This window comes from Bos mutus, chromosome 18 (assembly GCF_027580195.1).
Source record: "Bos mutus isolate GX-2022 chromosome 18, NWIPB_WYAK_1.1, whole genome shotgun sequence".
NCBI classification, from domain to species: domain Eukaryota; kingdom Metazoa; phylum Chordata; class Mammalia; order Artiodactyla; family Bovidae; genus Bos; species Bos mutus.
In genome coordinates, this window is record NC_091634.1 from 39,121,120 (window position 1) to 39,131,540 (window position 10,421).

The window sequence follows — 10,421 nt, forward strand, 5'->3', positions numbered from 1 at the left end:
GAATAAATACACAGTCACTTCTATTCGCCAAACATATCGCATTGGGGGAGAGAAATATACTCTGCCTTTTTGGAAAGACCTCTAAAGTCACAGGAAAAAAGGCATGGGGACAATCAGGGTGGAGAATTACGGCTTTTCATGCAATCAGTCTATTCTGTTAAGTATCATCATTCCTATATATATATATATATTTTTTTTTTTTTTTTAAAGCTCTGGTCACAGAAACATTGTACAAGATTTACTTTTCACCAGCCTGTTCGGGCATGCTTCTAATGATATCAGAATCACCTGGATCAATGATAGCCAGTGTGCATACTCTGTAGTATTATCCACATTATGTGCCCAATTCAGTAATATTGCCACTATAGTCACGGACCAGTTTTGGCCAACATGGCATAACACACTGCTTCAGATTTCCTCAAGACTGGGCAGTTGACAACGATGACCAGTTTCACTTTGCCTTGTCTGATCATTTTAAGTGTCTGCTTGTACCCCAGCATGTACTTTCCACTTTCCATAACCAGTTTGAGCCTAGAGTTGACTGACTTCAGTGGCTTTTTCATCTTCTTTGTGGCCACCATCTTCCTGTCTTAGGTTCAGGCTGCTGCTGCTGCTAAGTCACTTCAGTCGTGTCCGATTCTGTGTGACCCCATGGACGGCAGCCTACCAGGCTTCTCCATCCATGGGATTCTCCAGGCAAGAACACTGGAGTGGGTTGCCATTTCCTTCTCCAATGCATGAAAGTGGAAAGTGAAAGTGAAGTCGCTCAGTTGTGTCTGACTCTTAGCGACCCCATGGACTGCAGCCTACCAGGCTCCTCCATCCATGGGATTTTCCGGGTAAGAGTACTGGAGTGGGGTGCCATTGCCTTCTCCTCTTAGGTGCAGGACTACCCCCAAACCAAGAGCCACCAAGATGGCTGAGGTATTCCTGTTTATATTTAAATGCTGAATTTGAATCAAAATCTTCCATTCCCGGGCTGGAGAATCTCTGCTGTGCAAACTTTTCCAGGTGACTCTGATGCCATGGGACTGACTTTGAGGACCCTACTCAACTTTCATAGTCAACTGATCAGAAGGCTCATCTGGGGCTCTGCTGAAAACAGATTCCTTGGCTACTTCCCTGGAGATGTCAGTTAGGCTTCTGAAACCCAAATTTTAATAAATGTTCTCCAGGAGCATCCTAATGATGGGGAAAATTGGGAAACACTCTTCTAAGGCAGCAAATTTCTTTAAGAGATGAAAACTGAGATCCAGAAGAAGGAAGAGACCCGAGAAAAATCACCCCAAAAGAAAGTACTAATTGGGGCTAGAATTCAAGTGACCTAACTCTCTCCTGGCCAAGTGTCTTTTACAATATAAATGACTAGAAATTTCTATACCTCAACCGTGCCACCACAGAGTCCTATTGGGATTCAGTGTTTAAGGAAAAATAAAGTCAACCTTGGTTTCAAATGGCCCTTGATTTACCATCTCTTTTGAACAAATACTCCCGGAGATCAAGTTTCACATATGGTGCCTAGATACCCTCTCCTGATATCTCGAGGGGTTGTGGTGGGCTTAGAAATGTGCTGCTTAGACCTCTCTGCCCAGTTGTGGGAAGTGAGGTCAGCAGGCAGCCTCCAGCTGTCAGCTTCTTTGGGGTCTGCTTGAGCTGCAGACACTCCTCACCCAAGGTCATGGGGTTTCTGGCAACTAACAGAGGTAGGGTACCAGGGTCCGATGCCTCCTGAGGGGTAGTTCTCACTCCAGAGACCCTGCTTGGTTGCCTGCATCTTTGTCAGGCTGCATCACAGTTCATCTTTTTTTTTTTTTTTTTTTTAATTGTTTTAGGAGTTTTCACCTGCTAAGTCTTTTTAAAAATTTGTATTTATTTATTTTTCTTTTTGGTTGCACTGGATGTTTGATGTGCAAGCTTTCTCCAGCTGCAGCAAGCAGGGGCTACTCTCTAGCTGCGGTGTGTGGGTTTCTCACTGAGGTGGCTTCTCTTGCTGTGGAGCTCGGACTCCGGAGCAAGGGCTCAGAAGCGTTGGCGCACAGGCTTAGCTGCTCTGTGGCATGTGGGATCTTCCCAGGCCAAGGATTGAACCCGTGTCTGCTGCATTGGCAGGCAGATTCTTATTCACCATGCCACCGGCGAAATCCCACAGTTCATTTTCTTACTGTGCCTGGTCCTCTCATTCCCTTCATAGGTGTTGATTCTTAAATACCTTGCATCCCAAACTCTGTCTCTGCAACAAGGGTCGAAAACAATGGCAGCGGTGTAAAAAGAGGGATTTTGGTTGTGGCAATGAGCTTTGCCAAGGGGCACATGATGAGGGAAACAGACTGGTGTATCACATAAAGTGCATGCTTTTAAGGAAGCCTTGGCCGACAAAGTACAGGAGACACCTAAACATTTAAATCACCTTTTCCTATTGATTAAGGTAAATACTTTACTGATGGTTTTAATCAATACCCCTATAAATCCTCCCTCTGTGATGGTTTTACTGTGCATTTAATGTTTCTGTCTTTAATTGAGTTACATCCCCCTCAGCCCAAAATGATGAACTGAAAGTTAGAAATCATCTGGGCACTGACAAAAACGGGGAGTATTTTTTCCCCTTGTTTAATCTGAAGAACTAAATCCTTTGAACATCAGTCAGCAAGCCCAATTTGGTCATCAGTGGCTGGTCTCATTTCCTTACCTCTCTGGGTCTCAGTTTCTTCATCTGGAGATGGGGGCAATGGCTGCTTTGCCCATGAAAGAGGACACCCGAGAAAGCCCTGAAGCTGAAAGGGAGTCTTATTATTGACTACTCAAGGCAGGGATTTGCAAGAAAACTTACAGAACCTTCCATGGTATCCACAGGGAGTGGCCGCGGTGGTCTTGGGGACTAATTCCCCCCACAGCCCTCTGTCTGCACTGCCATCCGCTGATTGATTTGCCCCTTTTGTCAGCTGAGTGTAAATATCCACCTGTCAATCACTCCATTATGCTAAGTGCCCATCCAGCCCAGAACGGTGATTTACACCCTCTGTGGAAAGCCCCAGTCCTCTTGGCAGCTGTGCTGTGTGCAAGGTAGGCAGAGTAGGGCTGCATTCCCGGGTCTATACTCCAGGCCCTCAGAAACGTGGTCTTTTCCTCAAAGAAGGATCTGAACCACAGATGGGAAGTGTTCTCACATCTCTTTTCCATCCCCGGTTTTGCTGAGGGGATGACACTCAGCAAACCCCATAATCTACAGGAACGGCTATCTTCCACCAGAGGAGAAGTATCTTCAACAGAGGTGCTTACCAGAGGTTACTTTGCCCCCCCCCAGAGGACACTGACAGTGTCTGAAGATGTTTTAGATTAGGGGTCCCCAACCTCTAGGATCTAATGCCTGATGATCTGAGGTAGAGCTGGTTTAACAATAATAGAAATAAAGTGCACAGTGAATGTAAGGCACTTGAATCATCCTGGAATCATCCCTCCACCCCTCATCCCCAGTCTGTGGAAAAACTGTCTTTAGCGAAATCAGTTCCTGTTGCCAAAATGTTTGGGGACTACTGTTACAGACGGTCATGACTATGGGTGTGCTCCTGGTGTCTACTACGCACAGTAGGCCAAGGATGCTGCTAAAAAGTCTGTGATTCATAAGACTGGCCCCCATACAGAGAATTATCTAGTCCAAAGCGTCAACAGTGCCACTGTGAAGAAATCCAGATCTACAGGCACGAGAGACTGTGGAGCATCACGGGGCACTGGGCAGCTCAAGGAAATGCTCACAGACACAGTGATTTGTCATAAGATTGCTTTGGGAAAGGCAGGATTTAGGGTGATAGAGGAGCATGATGATGATGTTAGGAGAAGAAATAGCTGGTCAGAACTTCCCAGAGCTGGTACAGTCTTCCGTAATCTTCACTTTATAGAGATGGGTTCTGAGGCTCAGATTGAGGACCAACTTTCTTGAGCTGACCGCAGATCTGGAATAGGAATTCTTATTTTGATTAGCACTTTGGAGATCTTTTTTCACCATCTGAGAGGTGAAATCTCTTAAAGTGATTGACAGGTAGTGGCTCTCCAGAGGGCTCATGCTTGCTGAGCATCTAAGTCTAGCATACTGGGATTGATTTGTGATGTCTGCCACAGGCGTAGGAAGGAAGGAGTGGCAGCCCTTGGGGAAAAAAGTTACCTTCCTTGCACTTTGCCATCTTTCTCATCCTCAGTCATCACAGTTAAGGGCAAATACATATAAGGACACTTAAAAATATTTAGAATCTTGTTAAGCTAAACAGAAAGAGAAATTTTAAAACATCCTCCTTGCTTAAAAATGTATTTTTCTGATTGTTATAGTAATACATGCTTATTATAGCCAATAAGGATAAATAAAGAGGAAAAAAAATTTGCCAATATTCCAGAAATAGCTACATGGATGTTTTCTGATAGATCTTTCTATACTTTTATTCTACCATATGCATTCTTCCCCTGAATTTTCCTAAAATTAAATTCATGATGACTCATGACTTTAAAAAAATTAACACTAACATATGTGTGTTATTCATGTCATTAAATACATTTGTAAGCATTGTTAGGTCAGGGCTCTGGATGTGCTAACATTTATTTTAATACATTCTGTAGTTGGATGCCAGAGTTTTTTAGTTGAGTTTTAAAAAAATTAATTATTTTGCTTATTTTTATATAAACAACTTGTATGTAATATTTTGCATCTGGATGATTTTTCCATTGAATTAAGGTTTACAATAGAGTAATGACTGGTTCAAAGGTTATGAAAAGCATTCAGATACTTGATACATTTTATTAGATTTCTTTCAAACAAATGACTCTGATTATACTTCATTCAGGAAGGAATATGAAGGCCAGTTTCTCTGAATTTTCGGAAAAAAATAGCAGTTAAAAAATCATTATTTTTTAAGCAAAGGCATACTGTCTTGTTTTAAAATTTGTATTTGTTAGTGAGGTTGAATTTTTAAAAGTGATTTCAGTTATTTGTATATTTCTCTTGTGTGAAATATTTGTTCATGTCTTTTATACATTTTTCTTTGGGAAATTTTTTTTCTGTTTTTCATTTGTTTAAATTCTTCAGATTATATTAACCTTTATTAAAATTTTTATATTTGTTATAAATATTTCCCTCAGTCTGTCATCGAACTTTCATGTATGTATGTATGTCTGTTTACATTAACAAATTATAATGTGTTTGGCCAAATCCTTTTTCTTTAGTAATTTATCTCATTGCTTGTAAGCCAGCCATTTCTTTTTCTTTCTTAATCATACATAAATATGATTAGTATATATACAATCACACATATACAGAGAGAGGCTTTCATTTTAATTATATAAATATGATTAAGCTATGATTAAATATAAAGATATATGTGTAGAATTTCCTCTGTCTGTTCGTATTTAGGGGGGTAGATTTCGCATCTGAGGTTCATTTAGGGGGCAAGGTAAGAGACGAACTTTTTTACTTCAAATATTTACCAGCTTTCTCAGTGGTTTTTATTGTCTAACTCTGTCTTATTTTCCTGACACGATGCCATCAGATATTGTATTCTTCTACTTCATAGAGTTTGTTTGTGGGTTAGCTGCTCCTCTGCATTTTTCTGCCAGTATCTGTAGGAATTATTAATGCTATTCGCCAACATGTCTGACTTGCTGGCTCCCAGGAGTGTGATTAGATTGCACAACCTGGCAACCATATTCCTTAGGGTTGCATGGGGTCATGTGACTTGTTCTGACCAATGAAATATAAGCAGATATTAGGTGGGTCTTTCTGGGTTGGAATATTTGCTTGCCAGTGGAATATCTTCCAGAACTCTGTGCTCCACCACTGATTCCATCAGCTGGAGTACAGAGATGTAGAGGAGAGCCCTCAATCAACCTCTAGCAAACATGCATCAGAAACAAGATAAAAATCTTTGTTTCTAAGACACTTATCCTTTGGGCTTGTTTGTTACTACAGCAGAACTGAGTGTGTGCTGACTGAGACATATTCTACTGTTTTAATTATTGTATCTGTGATACATTTTAATACATTGTCAAGTTAATCAGTCCTTGTTGCTTCTTACTGCCCTCGACAAATGTTCTGAATAATTTTTTATCTGTTTTCCCAAAAAGCCTTTTGACTCATTACATTAAATAGTATTACCTCTCCTTTCCTTCCCAGGTGAAACTCAGTGGGATTTGGTTTGAATTGTATGCACTATATTACTAAATTTAAAATAATTGACATTCATTCAATATTTCATTTTCCCATCCAGAAAGTGGCATCTTATTCAATTTCTTTACAAATTATTTTATGTATTTCCATAAATATTTTATAGAAAGTTCTGTATATTATCATGAACATTATTTCTAAATATTTTATATATATTGTTGCTTTTCATCTGGGATCACTGTATCATTACTTTTTTCCAACTGGTTTTTGCTGTTATTTAAGAATACATTTTATTCTGTACATTTCATTATGAATTCAGCTACCCTACAGGATTTTAATTGGTTTTAATAATTTTTCAGTTTGTTGTTTTAGATTACTTTTCAAAATGTTTATTTTTAAAATTTAAACAGTACATTCTAATTTAAACAACTAAGTTTTGCTATGCCAAATAGAAATAACATTGTGAATAAATCAAGACAAATTATTTTTACAGTTATTAATTTGGAACTATAATTTATATACTATTAGGTTTTCTCTAAACTCATGTTTATTTTTAACTTTTTATAGAGATAGTATAGTGAATTCATGTATACCCATATCCAAAACTTTAAAAATGTTCAAACATGACCAGTCTTGTTTTACCTGTATAGCTTCAATTCTTATCCACTCTACACACACCTTATACACACAAACCACACACAATTTTGCACTGAATTATTCTGAAGAAAATTCCACAATGTCATATCATTTCACCCATAAGTATTTCATATATTCTAATTTTTATTCTAAATCATGACTTTCCCCTCTTTAATTTAAATTTTCCAAATTCCACATATTGTCCTGAAAACATGTTGTAGGTGGCCCACTCTGGCTCCATCTTTTTTTTAAAAATTGAACAAATAATACCTGCTTATGATAAACAATTTTTTTAAAGTTCTCAAGCAGTAGAAAGGGATTTGCAATGCAAAGTGAATTTTTGTTTTTTCTCATGTCCCAAGTACCTTTTCCTCAAAAGTGTCTTATAAAACTATAAAGTTTTCTTTTGAATATTCCAGATAGACATCATGCCAATTGCAAAAAAAAAAAAAAAAATGTCTGAGGCTAGAACTTCCAGCACAGTCAGGATTATGTTCTTTGTTTCTAGTGAGTAGAGGAAGCCAGGATTCATATCCATGAAATTTGGTACTGACATTTGCTTTTATCTACTACCCCAGACTTTCCTACAGTAAAGAAATATGTTACTCCTTCCAGGTTATTAAGAACTGGATACTGAATTTGATCAAATTCCTTTTTGTTATCTATTGAATTGATTAGACAATTGTGTCCTTTGATTTATTGATATAAAATTTCATCTTGTTATTGTTGTTGTCATTCAGTTGCCAAGTTGTGTCTGACTCTTGTGACTCTATGAACTGCAGCATGCCAGGCCTCCCTGTCCTTCACCATCTCCCTGAGTTCACTCAGACTCATGTCCATTGAGTCAGTGATGCCATTCAACCACCTCATCCTCTGGTGCCCCCTCCTCCTCTTGCCCTCAACCTTTCCCATGATCAGAGCCTTTTCCAATGAGTTACCTCTTCACATCAGGTGGCCAAAGTATTGGAGCTTCAACTTCAGCATGTTAAACCCTTTGTTTAATTTCTGAGATAACTAAAATTTGGAATCTTATTTTGTTTGTTATATTTTAACATCCTATTGGTCTAAATTTGTTCATTTTTTAAAATTTAGAAAATATTTGTATCTATATTTATAAGTGCAACTGGGCTATAGATATCTATTCTATTTTCGTTATATTTTGCATTACTATCAGGAAACTTTCTTTTTCTAACTTTGGAATGATACTAGTGGAATTAATTTGACCCCTCCTGGAAATGTGAAAGTATTCATAATAAGACAGGCTAGCCCTGGAGATTTTTTTCACAGGCAATTTTTTTGATAGTTTTGAAATGTCTTGAATCAATTTTGATCAATTATATTTTCCTAGAAACCATTTATTTCATTGAAAATTTTCAGGGAAATTTACTTAATATTTACACTTGTAAAAGATAGTCGCTACTTTTAAACTCGATTTCAAAGACAAATATGTGTTAATTTTAGAACATTGATTTGAGAAACCGGAAAGCAAAATAAAAAATAAAAGTAACATGCATTTCAAGTTTCTTTAAACATTTCAGTCTATAAACTTCATATCTATTTGTCAGGCGAGCTCCCCATTTTGCTTAATAAAACATGAAAGATTTTGTATGTCGTAAGCTTTCAAAAATGTAAGTTTAAGCACTGTATAATATCCTATGCTTCAGATGTAACATATTTATCCAATTTCCTCTAGTTAAACATTTAAGTTACTTCTATTTTTTCCTATGAATAATACTGGGATATATTGCTTTGTAAATACACATATTTATACTCTGTAATTTTTTCCTCAGCGTATATTTTTGGAAATAAAGTCAAAGCTTATGAATACACTTTTCCAACTCTGGCTATTATATTTCAAATACCTGTCCTGTTTCTCTTTTTCATCTTTTTCATTACTATTCAGAGGAAGCATTTTTTTCAAATATGTATTGGGCGTTTATAATTCTTATGTCCATTCTGAGTTGCCTATTCATATTCTTTTCCTATTTTCTAATAGGTCTTCATAATATTCTTATTATTTTAGGTGATTTGTTAACTATATACATCTATAATAGCTTTACCTAGATTGTCATATGCTTTTGCTTGTTAATTTCTTGAGGGTACAGGAACTTTTCTTGTTTATGTAGTCTATTAATTCTTTCCCTTTATGCTTTTCCCTTTGCTTTTATACTTAGAAAGGACTTCATTATTTCATTTTATAAAGCTCTTATCTCTTGTTACAGTCCCTTCCTCATTTCTCATTTTATTTGTTTTTTTTTTCTTGCTTTCCTTTGTATTATTAAATTTGCCAGAGTAAAGCCTGTTTTCCTACAGCTTTAATGAGTCATCTCATACATTTAGACTCTGCTTCTCTTTCTCAAATCAATCATTTTTTGTCTTTTATCTATTTAATTTTTCTCCAGCTTTCCTTTAGGTTTATTGTCCTGTTCATTTGCTATGTTCTTGAAGCAAAGAATTATTCATTTATTTTCATTCTTTCTTGTTTAATAATAAAACAATTTATGGCTTTACATTTCTTTTCTTTAAGTGTAGCATTGGCAGCTTTCCATAATCTTCGACAAAGCGTTGTTTTGTTCTCATTTTACTATTTTCTAAATAGTCCATAACGAAAGTTTTTATTTCCTTTTTGACTCAATAACTATTTATGAGAATTTTTCAACTTATTTATTATCCAGGTTTCTATTATTTTCTTTGTGGTTGTTAGAAATGTTTCCATTTATTTTACTTCTATCAGGGAATTTGGCCTGTAAACTAGCTTCTTTTTTTTTTTTTTTTGATTGAGGTTCTCCTGACAGTGCAGTAGGTGGAGAGCTTTTGAAAACATTCAACTAACACTTGAAAAAGTACTTACAGGGAACACAGTTGGATAGGCTATATACTTCCAGTCTTATTAACTCTATTATTCACTTTTTCTCGGTTTTCCTGATGTGTTGAAGGCATCTGAAGTTTGTTAAAGTGAAAGTCACTCAGTCGTGTCCAACTCTTTGACAGCCCATGAACTATACAGTCCATGGAATGGACTAGGCTAGAATTCTCCAGGCTAGAATACTGAAGTGGGTAGCTTTTCCCTTCTGCAGGGAATCTTCCCAACCCAGGGATCAAACTCAGGTATCCCGCATTGCGGGCGGATTTTTTTCCAGCTGAGCTACCAGGGAAGCCCAAGAATACTGGAGTGGGTAGCGTATCCCTTCCCCAGCAGATCTTCCAGACCCAGGAATTGAACTGGGATCTCCTACATTGCAAGTGGATTCTTTACCAACTGAGCTATCAGGGAAGCCTTGTTAAGCCTCTCACAACTGTTTCTCTGTCAATTTCTCCTGATGTTTCTGAAACAAGTGAAATATTTTGGCGGTTCCATAATGGTCTATTACATCATCATTGGAGATTTTATTTTTATCATGATAAATTAAAATGACATTCATTCAAAGTAAAAGACTTAAGTTATCATGTGCTTTCTTTTTTATATGAATCCGTCTTGTTTTCTCTATAACATCTTTTCTAAAGTTAGTATCACCTTGTTAGTCATGATCCATGGAGGTGGACTGTAGTCAAATTTTAGTATCTCTCCCATCTGTGAATCTTTTAATAGCAGATTTAAAGTCATACATACAGTGGAAGCATGGTTAGCTCTAACTGGGTCAGG

At 37.1% G+C, this 10,421-nt stretch overlaps 1 pseudogene; it reads right to left on the reverse strand.

Annotated features, from left to right (window-relative positions):
* Positions 1–238: 238 nt before the first annotated feature.
* LOC102269890 (large ribosomal subunit protein eL30 pseudogene) lies at positions 239–581 on the reverse strand (annotated as a pseudogene).
* Between the last annotated feature and the right edge of the window lie 9,840 nt (positions 582–10,421).